This window comes from Geotrypetes seraphini, chromosome 5 (assembly GCF_902459505.1).
Source record: "Geotrypetes seraphini chromosome 5, aGeoSer1.1, whole genome shotgun sequence".
NCBI lineage: Eukaryota > Metazoa > Chordata > Amphibia > Gymnophiona > Dermophiidae > Geotrypetes > Geotrypetes seraphini.
Window position 1 is genome coordinate 34,702,447 of NC_047088.1, and position 17,723 is coordinate 34,720,169.

Below are 17,723 nucleotides of genomic sequence, written 5' to 3' on the forward strand. Positions count from 1 at the left end.
TTCTTTTGGGAAATTGCTAAATAGGCGATATTACAGTAATCAAGTTGACTCAGTACGAGGGATTGTACCAGGATTCTAAATGCTGACATATCAAAATATGCTCTAATGGAAAGAAGCTTCCAGAGAGTGAACAAAACCCTTTCTGATTAAGGAATCTACCTGGTCTTTCGTGGTTAAGCTCTGGTCTAGTAAGATCTGAATAGGATAAGTAAAGTTTATTGATGCACTAGTCTTTAAGCCGTTACATTAACGGGGTGCTAGAATAGATGTGTAGACTTTTAGCACAATGGGGGGCTGAGGCATTTTTTTCTTTCTGTCCCATGTCCAGCAGTACCCTTCTCCCTTCATTTTACCTCCCCCCTCTCCAGTAGTACCCCTTCCCTGCTCCCCCTGTCAGCAGTAACCCCTGCCTCTTCCTTTTACTTACCCATATTCAGGCTCCCATTTCCCCTTTTACCTTCCCTATTTCCACCTTTTTCTCCCCATCCAGCATCATTCCATCTTCTCTCTCTCTCTCTCTCTGCTATCCCATCCAGCATGCTGCTGTCTCTGTCTTGCCCTCCATCAAGAATCACCCCATCTTTCTCTATATATTTCTTCCCTCATCCATCACCAATTTATTTGTCAATCCTAGTATCCCTTCCCCCTCATCCAACATGGCTCCCTTTGTCTCTGTTTCCCCTTTCCAACATCCAGTGTCATCCTTTTACAACATTTCAAGTTCAGTGACAGAGCAGCAGTAGTATCAGATGTAAAAAGATAGTCCACTTCCTGCAACTGGAAGTGGCCCTTTCCCCCTTCTCAGTTCCTTCAGCAGTACTGCTCCCAGCGATCATCCTTGCCGCTTCACTCGAGCCCGCTATCGCGATGCAGTAGTAACTGCACCCTCTGCCTGGGTTTCTGCACCCGGGTGGCCCACACCACCCTCTACTTTCTCCTCCTCCTAATCACCAGATCCCTGGGCCCTCTCCTCCCGGCCTGGCTTTCCCCCTATAGCGCTTCACGGGAGGAATGGGGTCACACAAACTGTAGCGCTGGAGCGGCTGCTCTCAACCCGACCCTTTACCTGCTCTTCCTGGTCTGCCCCGAATAAAGAGAGAGAGAGCGAGCAATCTACAATTTAAAAAAGGCTACTGAGGATCGCGGCTGGCTGTAGCGAACCTCGCAGGCGCTAAGCACCTTGGTAGCACGTTCGGAGGTTGACTAGCAGAGGTGCCGCAGGGCTCAGTCCTGGGGCCATCCCTTTTTAACATATTCATAAGAGACTTGACCCGAGGGCTTCAGGGAAAAGTAGCGCTTTTTGCCGACGACGCCAAACTGTGTAATATAGTAGGTGAAAATGATCTCACGGATGGTATGGCGCAGGATCTGATCAAGTTGGAAAACTGGTCCTCAACATGGCAGCTGGGCTTCAATGCAAAGAAGTGTAAGGTGATGCATCTCGGCAGCAGAAATCCATGCAGAACATACACCTTGAATGGAGAAACACTAGCACGACCTCAGAAGAACGGGACTTGGGAGTAATCATCAGTGCAGACATGAAGGCTGCCAAACAAGTTAGAGAAGGCCTCATCCAAGGCAAAGGCGGATGATGGGATGTATCAATAGAAGCTTCGTCAGCCTTAAACCTGAGGTCATGATGCCACTGTACAGAACCATGGTGAGACCTCATCTGGAGTACTGTGTGCAATTCTGGAGGCCACATTACCATAAAGATGTACTTCGAATTGAGTCGGTCCAGCGAATGGCCACTAGGATGGTCTCCGGACTCAAGGGTCTCTCATACGATGGAAAGACTGGGCAAGTTGCAACTCTACTCTCTAGAGGAGCGCAGGGAGAGGGGTGACATGATTGAGACATTTAAGTACGTCACGGATCGTTGTCGAGGTGGAAAACGACATATTCTTTCCTAAGGGACCTTCAGTCACAAGTGGGGGCACCCGCTCAAACTCAGAGGAGGGAGATTTGGTGGTGACACCAGGAAGTATTTCTTTACAGAAAGGGTGGTGGATCACTGGAACAAACTACCGGTGCAGGTGATCAAGACCACTAGCGTGCTCGACTTTTAAGAATAAATGGGACATCCACGTGGGATCTCTACGTGGGTCGAGCAGCACTCTGACTTAATGGGGTGGGACAGTAGAGTGGGCAGACTTGATGGGCTGTAGCCCTTTTCTGCCGTCATCTTTCTATGTTTTCTATGTTCCCTCTGACGCGATCCGGTACGACAGAGGGAACATGCCTACTGAGGTGCAGACGCGGCCAGCGAGGTTCGCCACAGCCAGCCGCGATCCTCAGTAGGTTTTGCAGATAGAAGAGGCCTTCGGTGGACTCCACCAGTAGCCTCCCTTTCTTTTCCCTCCCCTTTCCCACAGCACCTCTTCGAGCTCCTCTTGTCCAAGCAGTAGGCCTCCCTTCCTTTCCTCCCTTTCTCTATCCCCCCAACAGTCCAGCATCTTCCATCAGCCAAAGCATCTCCCCTCTGTCTTCCTCCTGTCAGCCGCTGCCATGGTGTTCAGCTCCGGCGTGTTGCTCAAAGGCAGAGCAGCGGGAGCAGCGCCACCACAGCAGCGCTTCCGGACACTGCGGGAGCCTTCTCAAGGGGCGGGACAGGCTGCTGAGGAGCTTCGGGGGCTGCTGCTGTTAGCCCTGGCAAAGACGTCTTCACATATAGGTTCGATTTTACATGTCACCGCTGAGCTGGCGGCAGTGTCAGCGCCGCTTTCCCTCTCAGCGGGACGGTTTTTTTTTTTTTAATTTGGGAAAGCCGCCGCCGCACCTCCTCTCTCGTCCTGGTGCAGTTCGAGAGAGGAGCCGATTACGAATGCACAGTGGAGCACAGTGAGAGCCGGGGTGAGGGAAGGCCGCCGCAGCTGTGTAAGTTTTTTTTTTTTTTTTAATTTGAAAGCCGCCGCCGCAGCCAGGGGCCGCGCATGGCGCACTCGTATTTTTCGCGACGGATCAGGGAACACGTTTTTTTTAGTGCGCATGCGCGGCCTATCATTTTATTATATTAGATAGTGGTTTTTTGGTGTCAAGTGGGTGTGGCGAAGCTACGAAAAATTTTGTTTTTTCTGAATTAAGTTTCAGTTTGAATTCAGCCAAATTAACAAAAATATAACCAAAACCATTCAAAATCAAGCAAATAAAATGCTTGCATACATGGGACGATCTTGTATGTCTTGAAGTGTGTTCATGAAAATGATAGTAAAATGTTAACTATACTATATGCATAGGTGATAGAAGAGGTGAAAGCATTTATTTATTGGATTTATTAACTGCCTTTTCATGACAAGATTCACCCAAAGCAGTTTACAACACACTGAATAGTAATCAGGAACTCTTGAGTATTTTGTAAATAAAATACATAAAGGCTCTGATTCTTGAAGGGACGCCGAAAATATAATAAATAATAAATTTATTTTATATACCACCATACCCGAGAGTTCTAGGCGGTTCACAACAATTAAGCATGATACAGACAATGCAAGTCATTGAAGATTCAGCAAGTTAAAATGCATACAATAGGAAGAAATACATACAATGTAAAAGAATGCGAATAAATTTTAAAAAGAATAAAAGATTACACCTGTAAAAAGTTTAAGACCCTAGCCTATTAAATAATTGAGTTTTTATCTGTTTTTTTAAACTCAAGATAAGAAGGGGCTTCTAACACAAATTTGGCGAGCCATGTGTTCAATTTAGCCGCCTGAAAAGAAAACAAACTTGGTTTTTTTCTGTTGCATAGAGCGTTGTGGACCCCTGTTAGGTTACAAAAATTAGATAGTTCTTTGTCCTAATAGATGTTGGCATTGCCATCTAGAATTAGGAACTTGAGATCATTTATTGTTTCATTGCCCATATATTATGAATTTTGGAAATCAATTTGGGACCAAATTAATAATTTATTAGATAATCTTATGATACTGTGATATTTGGTATGGAAATGAGAGCAAAAAGTCAGATTTCAGCGAATAACAATAATTAACTACTTATAATGACTGGTGTTGCCATTCAGCAAATTACATATAATTGGAAGGATTGGAGGAGATTAAATTATAACTTTTGGTGGAATTCTTTATGCCATATCTATAAAATGGAAAAAGTTTATCGCATTACAACGGGGATATTTTAAGAAGTTTCAGGATGTGTGGAAACCATTGACAAAGTATTGTAAAGATTAATTTGAATTTGTTTCCCTTATATTTATCAACTTAAGGTATAGGGAGGGGGGGGGAAAGTTTATTATTATATGTTTTATATGATAATGGAATATATGGGAGGGAGGGATGGGAAAGGGGAAGGGATAAGAATTTATGAAATATATCAATGATTGTTTGTAAGGGATGTATTTAGTGTTAATGTGAATGAATATATTTAACACTTAATGTATTTTTGAAAACGAATAAAGAATTAATAAACAAAAGAACCTTTTATACTGGCATAATTTTAATCGAGGGATACGCAAACAAACGTATTCTTCGAGAACTCTTATTAGAATAACTCAGGGTAAAGTGAGGGTTAAGGTAACTCGGTAACATATCAAATACTGTTTTGTAGCAGAAACATGAAAACTTAAACAAAACTCTGTCAACCTAATTTAAGATGGGTTTTACTAAACGATGCTAGAGGTTTTTAGCACGGGCCAGTGAGGTAACTGCTCTGACGTTCCTAGGAGTTCTATGAGTGCTGGCTAAAAACCTCGCGGCATTTAGTAAAAGGGAGCCCTTAATTGTTTAATGGGTGATAAATGATGGAGTAATTGACTGTCATTTAAACCCAATTAGAAAACTAATTTAAATCAATAGAGGCATCAAGCAGGTGCCTAACAGAACAGGCCGCCAATGCCCCATCCACAGAGGTGCCTATCTGAGCCTACAGTCAAAGTGGGGATAGCTTGAAACCAGAGGTGACCCCAGGTGCCGGTAGGAGCCCCTGTGGACGCGATTTCTTTTGTAAAGCAGGTGACGGAAATGTAGGCCAGTAAACCCTAGCGTATGTTTCCGGCATCTACTATTACACGTGGCCCTGATTCCGCAAACTGACGTCAGTTTTAGAGGTGCTGGCCGATACCAGCGCCGGTTGCCGCATCGGCCCAAAGTGTATCAATTAGATCAGTGTTCTTCAACCACCGTTCTGTGGACCGGTGACGGTCCGCAGAAATTTCCTGCCGATCCACAGAGCCTGCATTTGAGCCATCTTTCGATATTTATAGTATATATAAAGAGAATCTCACTCTTTAAACCCAAAACAGTTCACTCCAACTTAGATAGCATAATAGCGCTAGATAATATATCAGTGTTTTATAAATTCTTTCTTAGTCCAGTTTCTTTACAATAGTACATCTTAGGAATTCAGATATCCACCCTTATCAATAGATACAGGTGGTAGGATTCTTCATGATTCCAAGTACTATTTTCCAACTATTTCCTTATTTCAATTATCCTATATAATAAAACCCTAGCCGCGCATGCGCACTCCTATCTGCGTGCTTCCATGATCTGTAGGTCTGTGGCCGCAGGAGTGGCGCATGCGCGAGTCCCCAGCTTTACATCCCAGCACCTACCACTCGCTGGCAGGACTGGACGCCAGCGCTGGACTCCCTGCTCTCCGTGTCGGCTCCTCATCACGAGCCGCACCATCGTCGGAGAAGGCTTCCGACGCTGGCAGGGATCGAGAGGAGCCGCGGCGACAAAAACACTCCAGCACCAAAACACTCCAGCCGCGGAGGGATTGCCGCGGTCCCCGACTCCAAACATGCCGATTCCAGCAGCGTGTGCAGCACTCTACACCACACTGCTTCGGGGCCTTCTACTGTCCTGATTTACTCTGCCACGTCCCTGATGACATCATCAGAGACGCGGCAGAGCAAATCAGGGCAGTAGAAGGCCCCGAAGCAACATGTGTAGAGTGCTGCACACGCTGCTGGAGTCGCAGGTTTGTCAGGACCGCGGGAAGGGAAGGGGGGGGGTGGAAAGTGACTAAGGGATCCCGGCCATACTATTGCTGCTTGCGCTGGCGATTGTTAATGAGGTATGAGGGAAGGGACGGGGATGGAGCAGGAGGAGGAGGCTGAGGCAGATGGGGGCTGGCGCTCCCATCAAGACGATGCCTGGGGCTGACTCATCCTACCGCCTCCCACTTACTATGCCACATATGTGGCATTCTCATGATGGAGGTCGGGTTGAGGGAAAATCTTTTAAAATCTCCTGTGAGTAGTTAAGGTACAGTTCCTTAATCATCTATGTTACAATGAATTATTGATGTATACTGCAACTGTTGGAACTGCTGCTCCCATTTCTCTTCCACTCAACCCCCCATATGCAAGGACTTCATTTCTGCAGCCAAAGTAGGGTAGTAAAAAGTAATGAGTAATTGTAAAGATTACTTTCATGCAAACATAATGAGTAACTCTAATATATTATATTTTTCAATAATCACTAATATACTGTCTAATTACTTTATATACAGTACTTACTTTTTTGTGAAGAGACAAACATAAAAAAAAACACACACATAAGGACAGGGGGCTACAGAGACAGATTATAAGAGACAGACACCAAAACAAAGACAGACAGACATACAGTGGCCAAGGAGAGAGAGACAGACAGACAGAAAGAAAGACAGACAGACGCACAAATCTATTCTAGCACCCGTTAATATAACGGGTCTTAAAGACTAGTTTTATATAAATATATAAATAATAGACTTAGCTTATTCAAAGTCCATTCCCCTTCCTGACGCGTTTCGCCAAACTTTCTCAAGGTCGGGGGAACTGGACATTACAGCATAGCTTCTCCTAGTAACTAGCCATTCAGAGCCGGCATGTGCATCGGGCCCAAGAAAGTGTTCTTCAGCCGCCGGTCCATGGTGCGATCGATGCGGCGTTGTCTTCAGGACTGCTCCCTCTTCCTCGGTGCTGCAGTGCACAAAGCTGTGGGCAGAGGCTCCTATGCGCGTCCTGTGCCTGAACTGGAAGCCTTCTCTCTGACGTCACAACATCAGAGGGAAGGCTTCCAGATGAGGCGCGGGACGCTGCCCACGGCTTTGTGCACTGCAGCACTGAGGAAAAGGGAGCCGGCCCAAAGATAACACCAGGGGGCGGCATAAAACGGCTAGGCGGGAGCAGACCAGAAGGCAAGGCACAGCATGGAGGGAGGTAGACAACAACGGTAAGGGGGAATGATTTCATTTTTGAATTTAGTGATTGATTGACATCTGCTATATGTTCAAGAAGAAATCCGTTTGTTTCTTGCATTTGTGTCTTGCATCTTAGGGTTTATTTGTATATATTAGTACTTTTAGTTTTTGGTCCCTTATTTGCATGGGGTTATCTGTGTTCTGGTAGGAATGAATATTGAGAAGCACACAGTGTGCTTTGTGTAGTTTAATTTTGTGATTAACCATTATATGTTGTTAATACTATTATATTGTGTGTGTGTGTATAAATAAAAAAATTAATGGAAAAAATGGTGTTACAATTAGTATTATTATGGGGGCGGGGTCTGGGCGGAGATTGGGTGGAAATGGGCGGGGTCTGGCTCACGACTTAGCCCACTGTTCTTCAACTGCTGGTCCACGGACTGGTGCCGGTCCACAAAATAATTATTTTATTTCCTCCAGTCCATAGGTGTCATAAGGTGTAAGAACACTGAATTAGATCGCAAAACAAAGAGTGCATCAGGTTATACAGTGGCCGGTGAAAACAACATATGCATTAAATTATCTGTTGAATAAACAATGCTCATCTATGGCCCCATTTCTCTTGTGTTAGAAAACTACATGCATATAGGGAATTGGTAAACAAACTTTTCTATCAGGCAGCACATTTATCTACTCAGCCGGTTGCCAATTCCGTATCTAATGTAGGTGCGAGGATTTAAACACCAGGGAGTTACATTTCTTTGTCTCGCCCTGTATAAGGCGAAAAACCTCTCTCATAGTCTGTGTCTCAAATGGGGGCAGAGCCATGTGAGGTGCTTGTAGGATTGCTAGATTTCGTCTATGAAAAGAGGGGACACCCCATTCTGCCCCCCAGCCCTGTTCCAGCTCCAGTTCCATCCCATTCCATCCCCACCCCATGTGAACCTCCCCTGAGCTCGCATATGACGCCATTATGTCAATCTGTCTTCAACTTGCCAGTATTAAGGAGGAGCTCTGCAAAACTTAAACAGGAATTGAATACAATTAAAGCAGCTTCCATCACTCCACAAAATCATACCAACTTACCACCTCTACCTCAAAGAATAAAACAGCCCAGGAATAAATGGGTCACAGTAGGCTCAGGAAGACTGCGACATGTAACACAGAAACATCCACCTTCACTAATATTACCTCTACAGAATTCCTTCGCTCCACTAGTGCACTGTGATACTCAGGAAAACAGAAGGGAGGTGGGACTTGAACCAATGAAGGAAACTCAAGAGAACAAGAGCACCCTAAGTACAAATAAAAAAGCCAAAAACAGAAAACTATTACTGTTGGGGGGATTCCATCATCAGAGGCATTAACCTTGGAACACAGGGCGAGGAGACCAAAATAGTGAAATGTCTTCCAGGATCCTCAGCTACCAGGAGTTCCAGGCAAATACTGACTATAATTAAGGAAGAAACTAAGGTTTTTAACACTGATGTTGTTATCCATCTGGGAACAAATGACCTGGCCAACAACTCCACACTTGCAGCACAGAAAGCTTTTCGGGAGCTTGGTGAGGGCGTGAAACCTTTTGTAAAGACTTTAGCTTTTTCTGAAATACTTGCCTGCATATGGACAAGGAGAGCAAAGAGTGAAAAACACAGAGGACTTTAATAGATGGCTCAGAGCCTGGTGTCATCAAGAAGGCTTCAGGTACATAGGAGGATGGGGAAATACATGGAAGGACAAGAAGCTATATTGCACTGATGGGCTACATATTACTACAGCAGGAAAAAGAAACCTTGCAGAGGAATTTAGACAATATTTTTCTAGGCATTTAAACTAGAAGGTGGGGGTGGTGTATGTACGAAGGACAATTATAGAGACCACCCCCGGCAAAAGAAAAGATGTGATAGTAGTAAAAGACTGCAACATAAGCAATATCAATAACTCATTTCTTAGTATTGCAACGGAAAGTGAAACGACACAAAAATCCATACGAAAAAGGAGATTATCGCTGAAAAATAGCTGGAAAGCGATGACCACAAATGCTCGCAGTCTAAGCAACAAAGTTCATGATCTGCAAGCCCTGATATTAGAGGCAGATCTAGATATTGTTGCTATCACAGAGACATGGTTCAGTGAATCACATGGATGGGATGCAAACATACCGGGATATAATCTTTTTAGGAAGGACAGAGATGGTCATAAAGGTGGAGGAGTAGCTCTCTATGTAAAGATCAATATCCAAGCGACCGAAATGCAAGGGACCTGGGGAGAGGAAGAAGCGATATGGATTGCTCTGAAAAGAGAAGATGGAACTTCTATCTACGTGGGTGTAGTCTACAGACCTCCGACTCAATCGCAGCAAATTGATAAGGATCTGATTGTGGATATCCAAAAGTTTGGAAGGAAAGAGGAGGTTCTGCTGTTGGGAGATTTCAACCTGCCGGATGCGGACTGGAATGTTCCGTCTGCGGAATCGGAAAGAAGTAGGGAGATTGTGGATGCCTTTCAAGGAGGCTCTGCTCAGACAAATGGTGACGGAACCCACAAGGGAAAAAGCGATATTGGATCTGGTCCTCACAAATGGAGAGAGTATCTCTAATGTTCGAGTGGGTGCTCACCTGGGTAGTAGCGATCATCAAACGGTTTGGTTTGATATAACGGCTAAAGTGGAGAGCGGCCGCACGATACTTAAAGTCCTAGATTTCAAACGTACGGACTTTAATGCAATGGGAAAGTACCTGAAGAAAGAGCTGTGTAGGATGGGAGGACATAAGAGAAGTGGAAAGACAGTGGTCTAAGCTGAAAGGAGCGATAAAAATGGCTACGGACCTTTATGTGAAGAAAATCAATAAAAACAAGAGAAAAAGGAAGCCGATATGGTTCTCCAACCTAGTGGCTGAGAAAATAAAGGCGAAAGAGTTGGCGTTCATGAAATATAAAAAAACCCAAGAAGAGGAGAGCAGAAAGGACTACAGGGTGAAACTGAAAGAAGCCAAGAGAGAGATACGTTTGGCGAAGGCACAGGCGGAAGAACAAATGGCTAAAAATGTAAAAAAAGGGAGATAAAAATTTTTTCAGATATATTGGTGAAAGGAGGAAGATAAAAAATGGAAGTGCTAGGCTGAAAGATGCTGGGAACAAATATGTGGAGAGTGATGAGGAGAAAGCAAATGTGCTAAACAAATACTTCTGTTCTGTGTTCACAGAAGAAAATCCTGGAGAAGGACCGAGATTGTCTGGCAAAGTTACACGAGAAAATGGAGTAGATTCTGCGCCGTTCACGGAGGAGGGTGTTTATGAGCAACTTGAAAAACTGAAGGTGGACAAAGCGATGGGACCAGACGGGATCCATCCCAGGATACTAAGAGAGCTCAGAGAGGTTCTGGCGAGTCCTATTAAAGACTTGTTCAACAAATCTCTGGAGACGGGAGTGATTCCTGGGGATTGGAGGAGAGCGGATGTGGTCCCTATTCATAAAAGTGGTCACAGGGATGAAGCAGGAAACTACAGGCCGGTGAGCCTCACTTCAGTTGTTGGAAAAATAATGGAAGTGTTGCTGAAAGAAAGGATAGTGTATTTCCTTGAATCTAATGGGTTACAGGATCCGAGGCAACATGGCTTTACAAAAGGTAAATCGTGCCAAACGAACCTGATTGAATTTTTTGATTGGGTGACCAGAGAGCTGGATTGAGGACATATGCTAGATGTAATTTACTTGGATTTCAGCAAAGCCTTTGATACAGTTCCTCATAAGAGGCTGTTGAACAAACTTGAAGGGCTGAAGTTAGGACCCAAAGTGGTGAACTGGGTCAGAAACTGGCTGTCGGACAGACGCCAGAGGGTGGTGGTTAATGGAAGTCGCTCGAAGGAAGGAAAGGTGACTAGTGGAGTCCCTCAGGGTTCGGTGCTGGGGCCAATCCTGTTCAATATGTATGTAAGTGACATTGCTGAAGGGTTAGAAGGAAAAGTGTGCCTTTTTGCAAATGATACCAAGATTTGTAACAGAGTAGACACCGAAGAGGGAGTGGAAAATATGAAAAAGGATCTGCAAAAGTTAGAGGAATGGTCTAATGCCTGGCAACTAAAATTCAATGCAAAGAAATGCAGAGTAATGCATTTGGGGATTAATAATAGGAAGGAACCGTATATGCTGGGAGGAGAGAAGCTGATATGCACGGACGGGGAGAGGGACCTTGGGGTGATAGTGTCCGAAGATCTAAAGGCGAAAAAACAGTGTGACAAGGCAGTGGCTGCTGCCAGAAGGATTCTGGGCTGTATAAAGAGAGGCGTAGTCAGTAGAAGGAAGGTGTTGATGCCCCTGTACAGGTCATTGGTGAGGCCCCACTTGGAGTATTGTGTTCAGTTTTGGAGACCGTATCTGGCGAAAGACGTAAGAAGACTTGAGGCAGTCCAGAGGAGGGCGACGAAAATGATAGGAGGCTTGCGCCAGAAGACGTATGAGGAGAGACTGGAAGCCCTGAATATGTATACCCTAGAGGAAAGGAGAGACAGGGGAGATATGATTCAGACGTTCAAATACTTAAAGGGTATTAACGTAGAACAAAATCTTTTCCAGAGAAAGGAAAATGGTAAAACCAGAGGACATAATTTGAGGTTGAGGGGTGGTAGATTCAGGGGCAATGTTAGGAAATTCTACTTTACGGAGAGGGTGGTGGATGCCTGGAATGCGCTCCCGAGAGAGGTGGTGGAGAGTAAAACTGTGACTGAGTTCAAAGAAGCGTGGGATGAACACAGAAGATTTAGAATCAGAAAATAATATTAAAGATTGAACTAGGCCAGTTACTGGGCAGACTTGTACGGTCTGTGTCTGTGCATGGCCGTTTGGAGGAGGGATGGGCAGGGGAGGACTTCAATGGCTGGGAGGGTGTAGATGGGCTGGAGTAAGTCTTAACAGAGATTTCGGCAGTTGGAACCCAAGCACAGTACCGGGTAAAGCTTTGGATTCTCGCCCAGAAATAGCTAAGAAGAAGAAAAAAAAAATAATAATTTAAATTGAATCAGGTTGGGCAGACTGGATGGACCATTCGGGTCTTTATCTGCCGTCATCTACTATGTTACTATGATACTATGTATGTTAATGTCCGCGCATGTGCGGACGCCCTCCAGACGTGGCTCTGAGGTTGGGGACTTCCAAAACTCGGATAAAGTGCTGGATTTTGGACATCCCTCCGGGCACCCAGATAGTCCCCTAAAAAGAGGCTATGTCCAGGTTTTCCCCAGACGTCTGGTAACCCTAGCTCAGGGGTAGGCAATTCCGCTCGAGAGCCGGAGCCAGGTCAGGTTTTCAGGATCTCCACAATGAATATGTATGAGATGGATTTGCATGCACTGCCTCCTTGAGATGTGAATCTATCTCGTGCATATTTATTGTGGACATCCTGAAAACCCGACCTGGCTCTGGCTCTCGAGGACCGGAATTGCCTACCCCTGCCCTAGCTGAATGGGTATGTCAGGGGCGTTGTTCCCTCTGAATGGGAGTCCTCCAACCACATTCCTACCAGTGGGGGGTGGTGCTTCAATATGGTGCTTTCTGTCTCTAGAGGCAGGCAGGGCTGGTGGAGTCCTGCAGAGCTTGTGCGTGCCTCACTATTGAAAATGTTATGATGAAACAGCACCCCCTCCCCCAACTAGCAGGGCTGTAGGTGGAGGGCTCTCATTCAGATTAGAGGGAATAGTGGTCAGGGGCAGTGGTGCAGTAAGGGTGAGTGGCACCCATGGTGGTGGCGCAGCTCCTGTGCCCTCTTTCCTGACCCCATGCCACGTGCACACGCCCCCTTCCCTTTCCCTATACCTTTTTAACTTCTTCGGCATTAGCAGCATTGCCCATGTTGGTGTCGGTTCGCCCTTTGATGTCCCTTCCTAGGCACGGCTCCCAGAAGTGACTTCCGAAAGAGATAAGAACACAAGAATAGCCTTAGTGGGTCATACCAAAGGTCCATCAAGCCCCGTAGCCCGTTCTCACGGTGGCCAATCCAGGTCCCCAGTACCTGGCCAAAACCCAAGGAGTAGCAACATTCCATGCTACCGATCCAGGGATAGCAGTGGCTTCCCCCCTGTCTTTCTGAATAACAGACTATGTACTTTTCCTCCAGGAACTTGTCCAAACCTTTCTTAAAACCAGCTACGCTATCCGCTCTTACCACATCCTCTGGCAACGCATTCCAGAGCTTAACTTTTCTCTGAGTGAAAAAAAATTTCACTTGCGCCAGGGAAGTAAAAAAAGGTAGAGGGAAGGCAAGAGGCAAGGGGAGGAGCAGGGGGCGGAGAGCATTTACACAGGATTTCAGTAAGACATGAATCTGGTGCCTAATGTTTGGGAGCAGAATAAAATCCAGCCCATACCGTGTACTCTTTTCAAAAACATGCGTGCTATTATTGGCAAATTAAAAAAAAAAGACATAAGAACATAAGAACATAAGCAGTGCCTCCGCCGGGTCAGACCATAGGTCCATCTAGCCCAGCAGTCCGCTCCCGCAGCGGCCCAAACAGGTCATGACCTGTCTAAATCATCCGAAGGGGCCCCCATGCCACCTTGGTTTCCTGATGAGTCCTATCTTCCCATCGAAGTCCTAGCCCTCCGGTCTTGCACATGCACGACCTGGTTGGGTTTCTATACTTTCTCAGTATCCCACGATCCCTTTATCCCCCAGGAATCTGTCCAGTCTCTGTTTGAATCCCTGTACCGTACTCTGCCCGATCACTTCCTCCGGTAGCGCATTCCAAGTGTCCACAACCCTTTGGGTGAAGAACAACTTCCTTGCATTTGTTTTGAACCTATCTCCCTTGAGTTTCTCCGAATGCCCCCTCGTACCTGTTGTCCCCTTCAGCCTGAAGAATCTGTCCCTATCCACCCTCTCTATGCCCCTCATGATCTTGAAGGTCTCTATCATATCACCCCTGAGCCTCCTTTTTTCCAGAGAGAAGAGCCCCAGCCTGTCCAACCTCTCGGCGTATGGGCAGTGTTCCAGCCCTCTTACCAGTTTCGTTGCTCTCCTTTGGACTCTCTCAAGTACCGCCATGTCTTTCTTGAGGTATGGCGACCAATATTGAATGCAGTATTCCAGATGAGGACGCACCACCGATCGATACAATGGCATGATGACTTCCCGCGTCCTGGTTGTTATGCCCCTCTTTATGATGCCCAGCATCCTGTTGGCTTTTTTCGAGGCCGCTGCGCACTGTGCAGATGGCTTCAGTGATGCATCCACCAGCACACCCAAGTCTCTCTCAAGACTGCTTTCTCCCAACAATGCCCCCCCATTTTGTAGTTGAACAACGGGTTCTTTTTCCCTATATGCATGACCTTACATTTTTTCACGTTAAAACGCATTTGCCATTTGTTTGCCCAGTCTTCAAGCTTGTCTAGGTCCCTTTGCAGGTCCTCACACTCCTCCCTGGAGCTCACTCTGCCGCACAGTTTGGTATCGTCTGCAAATTTTATAACCTCGCACTTTGCCTCCTTTTCCAGGTCATTGATAAATATGTTGAAGAGTAACGGCCCCAGCACCGATCCCTGTGGCACACCGCTCGTGACTCCCCGCCAGTCAGAAAATTGGCCCTTTACTCCGACCCTCTGCAGTCTACCCGACAACCAGTGCTCGATCCATCTGTGCACATCCTCTCCCACCCCGTGGTTCCACAGCTTCCTAAGCAGCCTTTCATGTGGAACCTTGTCGAAAGCCTTTTGGAAATCGAGGTAAATGATGTCGACGGGTTCCCCATTGTCCACCCGACTGCTTATTCCCTCAAAGAAGTACAGAAGGTTCGTTAAGCACGACCTTCCCTTACAGAATCCGTGCTGGCTTTTTCTCAGTAGGCCATTTCTCTCAATGTGTTCGCAAATGCTGTCCTTGATCATAGCTTCCACCATCTTCCCTATAATTGAAGTCAGGCTCACCGGTCTGTAGTTCCCGGGGTCACCCCTCGATCCCTTTTTGAAGATAGGTGTGACATTCGCCAATCTCCAGTCCTCTGGTACCTCTCCAGTTCTTAAGGATAGGTTGCAAACATGCTGGATTGTGTCCGCTATTTCTTGTCTTAGTTCCTTCAGAACCCTTGGGTGGATCCCGTCCGGACCCGGTGATTTGCCGCATTTTAACCTGTCTATCTGTTTGAGGACATCCTCCTTACTTACCTCTATGTGCTCCAATTTTTCAGCCTGTTCCCCACTCATGAGCTCCTCTGAGTCCGGTATATTAGATATATCTTCTCTCGTGAAAACCGACGAGAAGAACGTGTTCAACCTCTCAGCTATCTCTTTATCCTCCTTTATCACTCCCTTCCTATCCCCATCGTCCAACGGCCCCACCTCCTCTCTCGCTGGTCGCTTCCCCTTTACATAACTGAAGAATGCCTTGAAGTTTTTCGCTTCCCTGGCCAGCCCCTCTTCGTATTTTCCTTTTGCTTTTCTAACCTCTCGGTGGCATTCCTTTTGGCAATTCCTGTGCGCCTGGTGACAAAAGACTGGATTTAGTAAATGGCCCCCGTTATGGTTGATGTACAAAATCCTTTGATTACTGTGTTTTTGGTGATGTTCTTGGTAGAGGGGTGGGGGTTGGCTTGCAGTTTTGTACTGTCCTGGGAATGCTGTTGTATTGTTTGTTCCATTTATTGTAGTTCTGTATCTTTAATAAAAATTTCCAATTACAAAAAATAAAAATCATCACAGAGTACTAATCTATAAAAGGTCTTCCAAGTTTCCAAGTTTATTTAAAATTTGTTATGCCGCTCAATCAGACTTCTGAGCGGTGTACAAAAACAGTAAACTTAATGCATTTACAAGAATCAAGGTTAAAAACTGCGCGACATATGTGAACAGGGGAGGTCTAGTAAACAAAGGACTACGATCTACGACAGACAAACGAACGGTAAGGAGGGGAGAACTACAATACTTGATAGGAAAGAAGAACAATTCAGGGGCGAACAACAGAATAGCGCTTTGAGCCCATCCCTGTTCCCAAATTTGGGTGCCAGTATTTATCAGCTAAAATCTGGCGCAATCCGTTCAGTGGCATCGCAAGGGTAGCAGGCGCCCAGTACGATGACACCCTCTTGCGTTCTCCTCTTCCGCCCTTCCATGCCCAGCCCCCTGCTCCTTCCCCCACTCAACACTTGCACTCTCCCTTTCCCCCCACCACGCACCTCTGTAAACCTTTGCCAGCTCGAGTGGCTTCTCCGACATGCCGCTCACGTCAGCGTTGGGTTTCTCTCCGACGTCACTTCCTGGCTCTGCGACCCAGAAGTGATTCAGAGGGGAACCAGGCTGGCATGAGCAACAGGCAGAAGTTGCTCGCATGGGCGATGATCTACAGAGGTACGGAGGCGGGGAAGGGATGGCATGAGCATGGCGTAGTGGGGCTGGGCGGAGAATCTGCTGGTGAGCCTTATGTGGGACTTATTCCTTTTTTTCTTTTAATAAACTGTTGGTTCGGAGGAGGATATTTGCTGGTGCTCTTGAAACAGCTACATGCGAAAAGGGCCGCTGTTGGGTTTGGCTGAAGTAATCTTTTTGATGGGTTAGTAATTGAAATTGGCTTTTGTAAAGCCCAGCATTGTTCTCCTGTTTTTTTTTTAACTAGTTTTGTATATTTTGGATAAGTTTAGTAATATTTTTGTGAATTTTTGTCTCTGGGTACTCTTATGTGTAAGAGAATAATACTGTCTAGTGATACGAACATTTCATGTTTTCTACATTTATGTTTTGTGGAGCTCTTTTTAGAGACCAGTGACTGTGATTATAATGGAAAATCACTGGACTAAGAGTTCCTTTTACGAAGCCGCGTTAGCGGTTTTAGTGCACGCTAAACCCGCGCTACGCGGCTAGAACTAACACCAGCTCAATGCTGGCGTTAGCGTCTAGCGTCTAGTGTATTACGCGCGTTAAACCGCTAACGCGGCTTCGCAAAAGGAGCCCTAAGTGTTTAGCCCTCGATGAAGACGGCCCCAGTTTTGTTGGTTGGGCTAAGAACTTTTCTGCGGCCCCTCGTAGAGCAATTCTGTACATTTGCATACAATTTTTGGGAACATTCCCATTTTGAATTGAGTGCTAGGAGATTTAGGCATATGGGGTTATAGAAAAGGGCAGATACACAATTAATTTTTCACTTTTGCCAATTAACTGCCATAATTGATTGTAAATGTTAATGTATTGCACTTAATTGGCTCGTAAGCTAATTAATTTGCAAGATCCATGTACAAATTTGGATGTAGAAATCCTGGCACCATATATAGAAGCTGGGGAAAAAACTGGGTTTTTATCATGCTCATTTTTATGTGCCAATGACATACCATGACATAGGATATGCCATTTGACTTTTCTATGTCCTTAAAAAGGACATGTAGAAGAAGCCACCAACTCCATTTTGTACATTTGTAAATGGCACACAATCCTTCTAAAATTGCTTTCTAATTGTACAGGCCGAGAACAATGTAGGCAAACATTCAGAGGCAGCCAGGTTCAATCCTTTTAGTTTAATAATTCATCTGACTTCTCTAATATAGCCAATATTTGAATCTGCAACTAAAATACTTTCTTCACCTAGACAAACTTCAAAGACTGA

General features: G+C 45.6%; 1 protein-coding gene across 4 annotated transcripts in view; it reads right to left on the bottom strand.

Annotated features, from left to right (window-relative positions):
* The window catches only part of FMR1NB (FMR1 neighbor), a 121,211-nt gene that overhangs the window by 59,203 nt on the left and 44,285 nt on the right, over positions 1-17,723 (bottom strand). The gene's annotated exons all lie outside the window — the stretch shown is intronic.